Below are 10,687 nucleotides of genomic sequence, written 5' to 3'. Positions count from 1 at the left end.
AACCTTTGCTCAAGTGACTGTATCAGCTAGTTCTTAGCTCTGGGGGCTAAACAGATCAAAGTAACAACACAGGAACAGGGTACTCAGTTGGATGATCAGATCCAAGGAGAAAGCTATGTTTAGTGAGGGTTTCATCAGCTGTGGATCTGAGCTGTAGCCCTCTTGCCTGAGGGACTTTGTTGTGGATTCACTCCAGACACACAAACTTGTAATCCAGGTGAAGGATTGGGTGTCACACTGAGGGAAAGCTGTACTGCCAGAGGAGCTGCCTATTCCAGTGAAACATTAACCCTAGCTCCTGTTTGCCTTTTTGAGCGGCTGTGAAGATTTCCATGCCTACATTGTAATGGGTGAGGCCATTCAATCTCTCAAATCTAATCCAATTAGATTACGGTTTATTTGTACCTTAACTCTGTTGCAGAGTGACCGATTGCAGGGGAGAATGGAAAGGACCACAAGGTGGGGCGCAGGGCATTTTGGGAGGGAGGGGTGTAATTGGGAGCGGAGGGGGGCAGTCAGACTTGACCCTGGAATAACTATTGCTGTTGACTTAACCCAACCCCGCGTCGGACTCACTCTCCACCTGGGGTCAGGTGTGAAAGTGCCCCCATCAGCTGGATTATCACTGTCCAGTCCCAACTACCTGCTAAAACGTAACAGCTCCCAGGACAGTGTCAGCCAGTGCCCCCTCCTGACTGTGTGAGATCAGGAACATAAAATTGTTTCCATGTACCTGACAAAAGCCTAGTTTTAATCTTTGGTAATGCCCCCACCTTGCTCTTTCAGACTCCATTTGGAATATTATAAACAGTTTTAGGCAAAACTGAGGAAGGAAGTGCTGGCCTTGGACAGAGTTCAGAGAAGGTGCACAAAAATGATCATGGAGTGAGGGGCACGTCACATGAGGAGCGGTTGAGGAGTCTCAGTCTGTATTCAATGGAGTTTAGAAGGAGGAGAGCAGATCTGATTAAAACTTACAGAATACTGAGAGGCTCTGATAGAGTGGACATGGAGAAGATGTTTCCACTCGTGAGAGAGACTAGGATCTGAGGGCACAGCCTCTGAGTGAAGGCCTGACCCTTTAGAACTAAGAGGAAGGGGAATGACTTCAGCCAGAAGGTGGTGAATCTGTGGAATACATTGCCTCAGAGGGCTGCGGAGGTCATGTCATTGAGTTGATATGAAACAGAAATTGATTGGTAAGTGGATCAAGGGTTCTGGGGAGAAAGCAGGAGAATGGGTTTAAGAAACATATCAGTCATGATTGAATACTAGAGCAGACTTAGAACATAGAACATAGAAAAATACAGCGCAGTACAGGCCCTTTGGCCCTCAATGTTGCGCCGACCCAATCCCACCTAACCTACACTAGCCCACTATCCTCCATTTGCCTATCCAATGCCCGTTTAAATGCCCATAAAGAGGGAGAGTCCACCACTGCTACTGGCAGGGCATTCCATGAACTCACAACTCGCTGAGTAAAGAATTTACCCCTAACATCTGTCCTATACCTACCTCCCCTTAATTTAAAGCTTTGCCCTCTCATAATAGCTGACTCCATATTTGGAAAAAGGTTCTCATTGTCAACCCTATCTAAACCCCTAATCATCTTGTACACCTCTATCAAGTCACTCCTAAACCTTCTTTTCTCCAATGACAACAGCCCCAAGTTGTTGCCTCAGCCTTTCCTCATAAGATCTTCCTACCATACCAGGCAACATCCTAGTAAACCTCCTCTGCACCCGTTCCAGTGCCTCCACATCCTTCTTATAGTATGGCGACCAAAACTGCACACAATACTACAGATGCGGCCGCACCAGAGTCTTATACAACTGCAACATGACCTCAGGACTCCAGAAATCGATTCCTCTACCAATAAAAGCCAGTACGCCATATGCCTTCTTCACAGCACTATTTACCTAGGTGGCAACTTTCAGAGATCTGTGTACATGGACACCAAGATCCCTCTGCTCATCCATACTACCAAGTATCCGACCATTAGCCCAGTACTCCATCTTCTTGTTACTCTTACCAAAGTGAATCACTTCACACTTACCTACATTGAACTCCATTTGCCACCTTTCTGCCCAGCTCTGCAGCTTATCTATATCCCGCTGTAACCTGCCACATCCTTCCTCACTGCCAACAACTCCACCGACTTTCATATCATCCGCAAACTTGCTCACCCAACCTTCTAGCCCCTCCTCCAGGTCATTTATAAAAATGACAAATAGCAATGGTCCCAAAACAGATCCTTGCGGAACACCGCTAGTAACTGCACTCCAAGATGAACCTTTACCATCAACTACTACCCTCTGTCTCCTTCCAGCCAGCCAATTCCTAATCCAAACCTCTAACGCACCCTAAATGCCATACCTCCATATTTTTTGCAGTAGCCTACCATGGGGAACCTTATCAAACGCCTTACTAAAATCCATATACACCACATCTACCGCTTTACCCTCGTCCACCTCCTTCGTCACCTTCTCAAAGAATTCAATAAGGTTTGTGAGGCACGACCTCCCCTTCACAAAACCATGCTGACTATCCTTGATCACATTATTCCTATCCAGATGTTCATAAATCCTATCCCTTACAATTCTCTCTCTTTGCCCACAACAGAAGTGAGACTCACCGGCCTATAGTTACTAGGGTTATCCCTACTCCCCTTCTTGAACAAGGGAACCACATTTGCTATCCTCCAGTCTTCTGGCACTATTCCTGTAGACAACGAGGACATAAAAATCAAGGCCAATGGCTCTGCAATCTCCTCCCTTGCTTCCCAGAGAATCCTAGGATAAATGCTATCAGGCCCAAGGGACTTATCTATTTTCACCCTTTCCAGAATTTCCAACACCTCTTCCCTACATACCTCAAAGTCATCCATTTTAATTAATTGTGACTCAATATTCACATCGGCAACAATGTCCTGTTCCTGAGTGAATACTGACAAAAAGTATTCATTCAGTGTCTCTCCAATCTCTTCAGCCTCCACGCACAACTTCCCACTACTATCCTTGACTGGACCTATTCCTACCCTAGTCATTCTTTTATTCCTGACATACCTATAGAAAGCCTTTGGGTTTTCCCTAATCCTATCAACCAAGGACTTTTTATGTCCCCTCCTTGCTGCTCTTAGCTCTCTCTTTAGATCCTTCCTGTCTACCTTATAACTCTCAATCGCCCCAATTGAACCTTCATGCCTCATCTTTACATAGGCTGCCCTCTTCCCTTTAACAAGGGATTCCAATTCCTTATTAAACCATGGCTCCCTCACACGACCCTTCCCTAACTGCCTGACAGGTACATACAGGATACTCAATAGCTGCTCCTTGAACAAGCTCCACATATCAATTGTGCCCTTCCCTTGAAGCCTACTTTTCCAAGCCACGCATCACTAAGTCATGCCTCACTGCATCATAATTTCCCTGCCCCCAGCTATAACGCTTGCCCTGCAGTGCACACTTATCCCTCTCCATCACTAGAGTAAAAGTCACCGAATTGTGGTCACTGTCCCCAAAGTGCTCACCTACCTCCAATTCTAACACCTGGCCTGGTTCGAAGGGCCTGATTCCACTCCTAGATTTATAGTCTAATGGGGGATTTTATGTTCTAGACTCTCCCAACAGTAGAAATGATTTCTCTCAAACAATTCCATCAAGTCCTTTAAACATCTGAAACATTGTAACTAGATCATTGCTTAATCTGTGTCTGAGGGAATTCAAACCAAGTCTACACAGTCTTTGTCCTCATATTTTAACTCCGAGACTGTCAATATTATTCTGACAAACCCTCTCAAAGGTTGATACACCTTTCCTCTGTTGCAATTTCTAAACTGAATGTACAACTCCAGATGGGGTTGTGCTACAACTTTGTAGAATTGTAACTTATTTAACAGTCTTTCAGGATGTCACTTGGCTGTCCAGAACTTGAGCATGGACGAGAATAGACTAATTTTATCAAAGCTTTAGGTCTTGCACTCATCAGGACAAGATTATCAATTCAAGGGGCAATTTAGACATTTAGACTGTTTGAAAACTAATTTGTTGGCAAGTGCACTCTGCTTGGTGGAGGTGTTGCCGTGGAGATTAATGATAATTGACAGCCATTTGCTCGTTCATTTCTCAGGGGAATGACCTGGCCAGTCAACCTGCCAGTTTTAAAATTTAAACAAGCCTGGTAGTTAACTGTCAATCATCTGGAGGGAGATGGGACTGGGGTAGTGGTGACACCATTGGGAGGATTTGAAAACAAGGATGTGAATTTTAAAAATGAGGCCTTGACAATTTGAGAGACATTGTAGGTCAAGAGACACTAACCCCTTTCCCAATCAGATTCCCTGTTCTTCAGAAAATCCATCTATTTTTCATTTAATTGCTTCTGTGAAATCAGGTAGGTTATCCAATGCACAGCTTAATCCACCAGATTATCTCCCAATTACAGAAGACAAAACTTTACCACTGCAATTCAAAGTTGGATCTCCAATGTGGAAGGTAAATGTTTTAGCTACTGAGTATTCCAGCAGAGGGAGTGAAAGAGCCACTCATCTTGTATGTTATTTGTGTTGTCTACCTCTCAGGGAGCTTACCTTTAACGTTATTGACGTTCAGTGCAAATATTCAAATAAACTTTCTGTTCAGATCATTTCCTTTACTTGCTTGTGCATAGATATGAAATAATTTACTTTAAACAGGCTTGATTTGTATGAAACCATAAAGCATTAAAGCAAATATCTCCTGCAGTATCTCCACAAATAGTTGACAAACTCCCATGAGGAGCTAAATTAGCGCAAGAAAAAGCAGGGTTCAGCTGTACAGAAAGTTGGAACTGACAGCTGACAGCTTGACTGATCCTGACAACTGTTTTCAGCTAAATCCTGCTTTCTCCTGAGCATTATTTAGTTGCTATGTTCAGTGGTTTTATATTTTCATTATTTTTCTTGTGACATTGTTTGTAGATAAAAAGAATTTGCTTCCTACCTCCCTGTTTCAACTGCCCCTTTGAGTGCTTCTAAATATTTTATTTTGTGATGTCTTACTTTCCATCTTCAATTCTTTCTGTCTCCCGCTTTCCAACCTTTATAGTTCTCTAATTTGTTCGCTGCTGATGGAGGTGAGATACAACCTTCTGGAAAGAGCTTGCTGGACAATGTTATATAAGACGGTTAGGACCTGAAAGGGTTAACTGACATCCTGAGTAAGGTCTTTCCATCAGCATTTCCTGGGAGGTGCTGAGCAGTCTCAACTGTGTGCGGTATTAGTTCTTCAGTGTGCACTCTGTTAGCCCAGAATCAATCTGAGCCTTTCACTGTGGAGAAGGGGGTCAAGCAGGGCTCATTATTATACCCACCTTGTTCACCACCTTCATTGCCGCCGTCACCCATCTCTCTGGCCAAAACCTGCCCAAAGGAATTCAAATCGTTTGGCATTTAGATGGCAGGCTGTTCCACCTTTAATAGGTTAAAGGGCAAGGTCTCCACCATCTCCATCTTGGAGCTTCAATATGTTGATGACAATGCCATTGCAGCACAGTCTGTGGAAGATCTGCAGTGCATCTTGGATGGCTTTTCCAAGGCATATAAGTTCCTAGGCCTTACCTTTAACAGGCAGCGGGAGGTATAAATGGAGTCAATCAATGGAGGGCTAGTTTGCGTGATGGATTGGACTGTGTTCATGACTCTCCATAGTTTCTTAGGAAGAACAGTTCACAAGCCACACTGTGAGGCATCCAGATATACTGTGCTTTATGGAGTGTTCTTAAAATTGGTTAGAGTTCTTGTGGACATGCTGAATTTCTTTACCTCCAGCATTGCTGTGCTTTCTTTACTGTTGCATCGACATGGGTGGACCAGCACAGATTGTTAGTGATCATCGCTCCCAGGAACTTGACGCTCTCAACCATTTCCACCTCAGCACCATTGATACAGACGGGGCGTGCTCTCCACTCTGCTTCCTGACGTCAATGACCAGCTGCTTCATTTTGCTGACATTGTTGGAGAGACTGTTGTTCAAAGTTTGTGAGAAGATTTGTAGCTCGGGTGCTCGTTGTTGTGGTTCTGTTCACCGAGCTGGGAGTTTTTGTTGCAAACGTTTCGTCCCCTGTCTTGGTGACATCCTCAGTGCTTGGGAGCCTCCTGTGAAGCGCTTCTGTGCTGATTCCTCCGGCATTTATAGTGGTTTGAATCTGCCGCATCCGGTTGTCAGTTGCTGTCCGCTGCAGTGGCCGGTATATAGGGTCTAGGTCGATGTGTCTGTTGATAGAATTTGTGGATGAGTGCCATGCCTCTAGGAATTCCCTGGCTGTTCTCTGTTTGGCTTGCCCTATAATAGTGGTGTTGCCCCAAGCAAATTCATGTTGTTTGTCATCTGAGTGTATGGCTACTAAGGATAGCTGGTCGTGTTGTTTCATGGCTAGTTGGGTTGTTAGCTGTCTTCCTGTTTGTCCTATGTAGCGTTTTGTGCAGTCCTTGCATGGGATTTTGTACACTACGTTGGTTTTGCTCATGCTGGGTATCGGGTCCTTTGTCCTGGTGAGTTGTTGTCTGAGAGTGGCTATTGGTTTGTGCGCTGTTATGAGTCCTAGTGGTCGCAGCAGTCTGGCTGTCAGTTCGGAAATGCTCCTGATGTATGGTAGTGTGGCCAGTCCTTCGGGTTGTGGCATGTCCTCATTTCGTTGTCTTTCCCTTAGGCATCTGTTGATAAAATTGCGCGGGTATCCATTTTTGGTGAATACCTTGTATAGGTGTTCTTCTTCCTCTTTTTGTAGTTCTGGTGTGCTGCAGTGTGTTGTGGCCCTTTTGAATAATGTCCTGATGCAACTTTGTTTGTGTGTGTTGGGGTGGTTGCTTTCATAGTTCAGGACTTGGTCTGTGTGTGTGGCTTTCCTGTATACCTTTGTGCTGAATTCTCCATTCGGTGTTCTCTGTACCATCACGTCTAGGAATGGGAGCTGGTTGTCCTTTTCTTCCTCTCTCGTGAATCGGATTCCTGTGAGTGTGGCGTTGATGATCCGGTGTGTGTTCTCTATTTCTGTGTTTTTAATGATTACAAAGGTGTTGTCCACATATCTGACCCAGAGTTTGGGTTGAATTTGCGGTAAGACTGGTTGTTCTAATCTTTGCATTACTGCTTCTGCTATGAGTCCGGAGATCGGCGAGCCCATGGTCGTTCCGTTGATTTGTTCATATATCTGGTTGTTGAATGTGAAGTGTGTTGTGAGGCACAGGTCCAGTAGTTTAAGTATGCCGTCTTTGTTAATAGGTTCAACGTCCCGTTGTCTGTTCTGTATGTCCAGCAGGTTGGATATTGTTTCTCTGGCTAGGGTTTTGTCGATAGAGGTGAACAGTGCCGTTACATCGAATGAGACCATGGTTTCTTCCTTGTCTATGTGTATATTTCTGATGATGTCCAAGAATTCCTGTGTTGACTGTATAGAGTGTCTGGATCCGCTGATCAGGTGTTTCAGTTTCTGCTGTAGCTCTTTAGCCAGTTTGTGTGTTGGTGTCCCTGGTAGTGATACTATGGGTCTGAGTGGGATGTCTGGTTTGTGTACTTTAGGTAGTCCATAGAATCTGGGGGTGTTGTTGCTTTCCGGTTTCATTCTTTGTAGGTCAGACCTGGTTATCTGTCCGTGTTTTTGTACTGTTGTCTTTACACCATGCCACGAAGCAATTATTCTCTTTCCTGTATTCTGTCTCATCATTGTTCGAGATCTGTCCTACTACAGTGGTGTCGTCAGCAAATTTGTAAATGGAGTCGGAGTGGAATTTGGCTGCACAGTAACGCAATTGACTGACTGGAGAGCCCCTTCACTAAGGACTGCTCCCCGTTGACTTTCACACATGGCCATTTTCTTGAAGCATGTGCAGTTTGTTTGTTAATAAAACTGCTGGAACATATTGCAGGTCTGATGTTGACATAACATGCCCAACCTCTATGTGACTGATAAATTGACTGTTCAGTGCTCCTCACTGTCATAAACTGCCTGCCTATCCTACTGCACTAAATAGCAATGTCTGACAGAAGTCCACATGACCATAAGACATAGGAGCAGAAATAGGCCATTCAGCCCATCAAGTCTTCGCTACCATTCAAACAGATCATGGCTAATCTGACAATTCTCAACTTCACTTTCCTGACTTTTCCCTACAACCTTTGAATCTCCTACTGATTGAAACTATATTTATCTCAGCCTTGAATATTATATTCCACCTGCCAAGTTTTTGACCACTCTATATCTCTCTGTAGGCTTTTTGTGACATCCTCGCTATTTGCTTTCCCTTATTGTGTCATCTGCAAACTTGACAATAGTGCATTCACTTTCCTCATCTAAGTTATTGATATATGTTGTAAATAATTGTGGCCACAGCACTATTTTCTGTGGCACACTACCAGTTACAGATTATCATCCTGAAAGTGTCCTCTTCATCTCAACTTTTTGTCTTCTATTAGTTAGCCAACTTTCTATCCATGCTAATACACTACCTCCAATATCATGGGCTAATGTGAAGAAGCCTAATGTGCAGTATCTTATCATGCATCTTCTGAAAATCCAAATATATTACATCTACCTCTTACCTTTCATCTATCATGCTTGTTACTTCCTCAAAGAATTCTAGTAAATTTGACAGGCATGACCTCTCCTTCATGACGCCATGCTGACTCTAATTGACCATAAGTATTTCTAAATGCTCTGCTATTACATCTTTTATCATGGATGCTAACATTTTCCCAATATCAGACGTGAAGCTAAGTTGTCTTCAAGTACCTTTCTTTTGTCTCTTCCCCTTTTTAAACAGAAGCTGGCAGCTGAGGCTGGTGACCCTGAGTGCTCAGAAAACAATGAGAGCTACACACAGGCTGGCCGTCCATAAGGCAGTGCTGAAGTCAGTAAGTGTGCTCTAAGAAAGCAATGTGATGTGTACAGAGAGTGGAGGCTCCGAGCAAGCAGAAAAGTGAGTGAGTGCTAAGAAAGAAGCTAAGAGGGGATGGATAAGTAAATAGGAAGGGGTTAGAAGGATATGGGCCAAGTGCTGGCAAATGGGACTAGATTAGGTTAGGATAACTGGTCGGCATGGACGAGAAGGGTCTGTTTCTGTGCTGTACATCTCTATGACTTTCAGAGCCATAAAGTGCAAGTGCATGAGATTTGTGTGTGACCCTGTGTGCAAAGTGGCCTGGTAGAAACAGGCAGGTCATAAGTGTTACTGAGTATAGTGTTGAAGGGCTGAAGTGGGCTCTGAGTTGGGGTGAAAGTGGGTTGGGTGATGGTTTACTGATGCTGACTTTCATGAGTGAAGGGCCAAGCAGGATGTTGGCTATGGAACATGCAGGGACATTGTGCTGGAGAAACAATTGCCTGATGGGTTAGCATTCGGTGAGAGGTCACGGCAGCTATGGCTGAGATTTACAGTTTGGGAAGGAGAGGAGAACTGGAAATGATGCACAAATAAAGGAGAGTTGGGAATTTAGTAAAATGCAGATATTTCTCAATTTACTATATATGCTCGAGGGAAACTTTTTCTTGATGTTGAAAATCAGATTTGTTTATTCATGACTTGCTCTCTAACCAAGTGTTAGGGAACTTTTCCCTGTGTTTTCCCTCAATCTCTTCCATTGCATTTACCTCCTTCGTCACCAATGTTTGAACTTTTAGCTTTATTTCTTTATTTTTCAACCATGAACAACTCATGTTGAGGCTGTACAGGACGTTGGTTAGGCCACTTTTGGAATATTGTGTGTAATTCTGGTCTCCTTTCTACCAGAAGGATATTATGAAACTTGAAATGATTCAGAAAAGATTTCCAAGGATGTTGCCATGACTGGAGGATTTGAGCTACAGGGAGAGGCTGAATAGGCTGGAGCTGTTTTCCCTGAAGCGTTGGAGGCTGAGGGGTGACCTTGTAGAGGTTTATAAAATCATGAGGGGACTGGATGGGATAAATAGACAAGGTCTTTTCCCTGGGATGGGGGAAGTCCAGAACTAGAGGGCATAGGTTTAGGGTGAGAGGGGAAAGAGGGCAGAGGTTGTGATAGATAAGAATTACAGGGAAGTAGTTACTCCTAAGCATGAAGAAGGCTGGGTAACTGTTTGAATGGGGAATAAACAGTCAGTGGAGAGATCCCCTGTGGTCATTCCCCTGAAACACGTGTATACCATTCTGTTGAGGGGGATGACTTGCCGGGGTACGCAGTGTGGTCCAGGTCTCCGGCACAGAGCCTGTCCCTGTTGCACAGAGGGGAAGGAGGGAAAGGAGGAGAGTGTTTGTCATTGGGGACTCAATAGTTAGAGGCTCAGATAGGTTTGTTGGGAACGATCGAGACTCACGGTTGGTGTCTTGCCTTCCAGGTGCCAGGGTCCGTGATGTCTCGGATCGTATCTTTGGGGTCCTGAAGGGAGAGGGTGACCAGCCTCAAGTCGTGATCCACATAGGCACCAATGACATAGGTAGAAAGAGGGATAGGGATGTAAGGCAGGATTTCAGGGAGCTAGGGTGGAAGCTGAGAGCTAGAACAAACAGAGTTGTTATCTTTGATTTGTAACCCGTGCCACGTGACAGCGAGGCAAGGAATAGGGAGAGATATCAGCTGAACACATGGCTGCAAGGATGGCGCAGGAGGGAGGGTTTCAGGTTTTTGGATAATTGGGGCTCATTCTGGGGAAGGTGTGACCTGTACAAACAGGACAG

This window comes from Hemiscyllium ocellatum, chromosome 16 (assembly GCF_020745735.1).
Source record: "Hemiscyllium ocellatum isolate sHemOce1 chromosome 16, sHemOce1.pat.X.cur, whole genome shotgun sequence".
In the NCBI taxonomy this organism is placed as follows: domain Eukaryota; kingdom Metazoa; phylum Chordata; class Chondrichthyes; order Orectolobiformes; family Hemiscylliidae; genus Hemiscyllium; species Hemiscyllium ocellatum.
Note: the sequence above shows the minus strand (reverse complement) of the source record.